We start from the raw sequence: 3,965 nt of genomic DNA, 5'->3' as shown, positions 1-3,965 counted from the left end.
GAGAGAGAGAGAGAGAGAGAGAGAGAGAGTACTAGCATTTATATTTGTTTTTCTAATTTTAACAAATTAGATGACTTTACTGTCATTGTTAAATTATTTTGACTGACATTGGCTAATTTTCTTTTTATTTTGATTTTTCTCTTTTTAATTTGTAAATACTTAGTAAATTTTATTTGTATTACTTTTTATTTTAATTTTCATTTATTCTTTTTTTTTCTTCTCTTCTTTTTATCTATATACTCATTTATAACTAAATGTAACTTAATTTTGACTATTAAATTATTAGTCTCTTTATATTTTTTTTTTGGGAAAATTACATAAATAGCACTTAATTCTTAGGATTTTATTCATCTCACAGCTAAAGATTCTTTTTTACACACATAACACTTTTCATATGGATGAAAAAATATATTTGACTATTAAAAGATGATAATGAGTGCTAGTTTTCATATGATGTTTGTAATTATGAAAGTATTGATATGAGATATGTAAATGATACGCCACCAATAGATTTTCATCATCTGACACGAATCTCAAAGCAGGACACGAATCTCGAGATGATATTTTAAGCATGAAATATTCAAATATTGATAGAAAATCATCAAGAACTTCGATTTCAGCAAAATTATAGTCAAACTGACCGCAAGCCTAATGATATAAAAACTAGTACAATCCGAGTCAAATCAAGTCATTGAACCACACTTAGATGATTTCAAGCATAGATCAAGTCATTGAACCACACTTAGATGATTTTCGGACACCTTTGGAAGATCAAAAAGTTGTCGAATATGACACGTTTATACTTGAATCGAGCGGCTGGACAAGACGACTCCAACGAGCCCAAGATCACTCAATTCTGACATCATTAAGGCACTCAAATGTTCAGTAAACGTCGTATGATCAAGAGAAGCTTTATGGATCGTCCGATGAAAATGATTCATATTCATGCATTAATTGCACCCAAATTTTTATAATAGAGTCTCATCCCTCTCATGAGGGGGGGATGAAGTCTGGAGAGAGAGCATGAGACCTTGAGGAGAAGTTGCAGTTCAACATCACTATCGATTTTCGTCGAACATCGCCGACCTCTGTCGTCGGCCACCGCCGATCGCAGTCGACCATCGTCGACCGCTCTAGACCATCGTCGATCGTCGTCGACCTCTGCCCACCGTCATCGACCACCACCAACCAGACACTGTCAGTCAACGTTGTAATATGAAAAATATAGTTACACTTTTCCGTATGTGGGATAAAGGATTTCTGTAATCATTGATCAATAGTGGATTTTCGCAACTGGGTCAGGCCCGTGGCTTTTCCCTTTACGGGCTTTCCTCTTAAGAACTTCTGGAGTAGTCATTGTTTTTTTCCTTTTCATCTGAGTGTGTGTAGATTTCTCGTACAACGCTAAGACGATAATTAATCCGTTACTCTACCGCTGCGAATTCTCTGGCACGCATCAGTTTGGTGTCGTGTGTAGGAAACGAAGTCCTGTACGACATTGTCTTCAACTCTAAGATGTTGATCCCCTACTTCATTTCCTAATGATGTATATCATCAAATTGGCTAAGGAACCTCCTTTACGTCTTGAAGATCTTCTCAGAAGCATTCTTCCAGGTTGGGGGGCAACCTTCACTGTAGTCTCGGAAGTTCGTTCATGCCAATGTCCCGGGCACGCTGTGATGGGGAAGTCATCCCATATTTTATTTAGATTGTAAGTCTTCGAGAATCTATCTTGTACTGGGGGACAATCTTCACTGCAAAGAAATACTTTCTCAGTGTCCCCTCATTGTACTGGAGTTCCTCATCAACTAGACCAGGAAGCTGATCTCTTCAAGGCCCAATACTTGTGTTGTTTTACAAGCTTGTATAGAAAATACGCCCACTAGGAGAGCAAAAGATTCAAAAGCAGCAACTAACAAGTTGTCAAATATTTTATTGTGTATGACTGCAACCATATTTCCAAGAAAACATACAGTCTATTGCAACCTACACCCAGTCTGAGTCTCGAGAAACGCAGAGCGTATCTGACACCTCATTCTGGGATTAATCGATCCCATGAGGACTCGATTCGATCTCTTCCATTACAGGCTGCAATAGTCGAGCAAAGGCTTCGACGAATAGCCTCGGATAGGTAAAAAATTCTTGGTGGATTTCCTTCGACCTCTTCCATAACAGGTTACAGTCGTCAAGCAAAAGCTTCGACCAACAACCTAAGATAGGTCAATCATCCTCCGTGGATTTTATATGATTCTATTCATTATGAGTTAATACTGTCGAGCATCTCCGATTATACAACTCAGAATTGACCTTACATTCTTAATGGATTTTTTTTTTCAACCATACCCCTGGAAGTTGATCCAAGGAGACAAGACTCGATGGAAAACTACAATGCTCCAAGAAGTCAAGCCTCAAAAGGCACAAATACACGAAAGACCTCAGAAGGCGACCTCAGAAGGCTCAGAAGGCTATGAGCCTTAGTAGGTACTGGTTCAAGCTCCTATAAGACAGGTTCGAGAGAGCACAACCTCGAAAGGCAATAACCATAAGAGTTGAAAAGCCACAATAACATCATAAGCAACGTCAAAGACGTGCAAATAAATACATTATTATCATCTACAAATGTCACATCAAAATGCTACAATAATAAACATATACTTGTACAAGAGTTACAACAAATCCGCTCATCCCCAAGTAGAGTCGGCATCGCCTCCCCAAAATTCTAGTACTTATGATGATCGTCAAGAGGTCTCTAGATATCACTACCACAAGCATGAAAATCTTCCCTTCAAAGTGTGACAGTAAAACTATAACATTTTTTCATCACCTCTAGAATATGCAAGAGCAAAACTGAAATCTCCTGCGGAATGCACGACATCAAAGAGAAAGAAGATTCCGTCGCTCGCCTGCTATGCAGGTTGAGGACAACACCCACTCTTCAGCGCAACTCTGCACCGTAAATCGACGCCGCAACTCTGCCCCGCAACTCTGCCCCGCAACTCTGCCCCGCAACTCTGCTCCACAACTCGGCACCGCAACTCTGAACCGTAGCTCGGTACAACAACTTTGCACCGTAGCTCGGTACCGCAACTCTGCACCGTAGCTCGACACCGCAACTCTGCACCGTAGTTCGGTATCGCAACTTTGCACCGTAGCTCGATATTGCAACTCTGCACTGTAGCTCAGGATCGCAACTATGCACCATAGCGCGACACCACAACTTTGCACAGTAGCTCGGTACAACAACTCTGCACCGTAGCTCGGGGCCGCAACTCCAACTCTGAGCCGCAACTGGCACCGTAACTCTACACTATAACTCGGCACTACAACTTTCCGTCGCAATGCATCGCGTTGCCACGACGCACCGCAGCAATGCGTCCCAACGCCATGATGCACCGGCGCAACGCACCACCGCAACGCGCGCGTCGCCCCAACGTATCGTCACAATGTGTCGCCGCGACACACCGCCGCGCACCTTCACAATGCATCACACCACCACAATGCTTCGCCCCAACGCGTCACCGTGACGCTCCCCGCAACGCTCCGCCAAATTCAGCCATTATTTTATGAAGTTTATATCAGCAATATGATGCAGCTCCCTGAACCCAAATCATTAACATTCAAAGGCTTGCATAGCTTCTTCCATACTGCCAAATTTTCCTCTTTTTATCCTCAACCCAAACCAAAATTGTTAAACAATCTTTCTAGTTTAAATTGAGTGCTAAATTTTAACTTCAGCATTGTAAAGCATAAATTGGGATATCATTGAGCATACTCTTAAGTAGAGTAATTCTTGCACCAAAGGGAAGGAATGTATTAGTCCACTGCCTAATTTGACTTTTGGTTTTCCCCACAACTTCATCAAATTGAATTCGCTGCTCCTTCCCTTAATATTTAGGTAGCAAATCATCCAAAAAGAAACCGGTGTATAGGAGTTTCTAATTATTTGAAGAGCTGCTCTCTTTCCC

This window comes from Phalaenopsis equestris, unplaced genomic scaffold (genome assembly GCF_001263595.1).
Source record: "Phalaenopsis equestris unplaced genomic scaffold, ASM126359v1 Scaffold000002, whole genome shotgun sequence".
NCBI classification, from domain to species: Eukaryota; Viridiplantae; Streptophyta; class Magnoliopsida; order Asparagales; family Orchidaceae; genus Phalaenopsis; species Phalaenopsis equestris.
The sequence above is the reverse complement of the archived record's forward strand: the minus strand, read 5'-3'. Positions refer to the sequence as shown.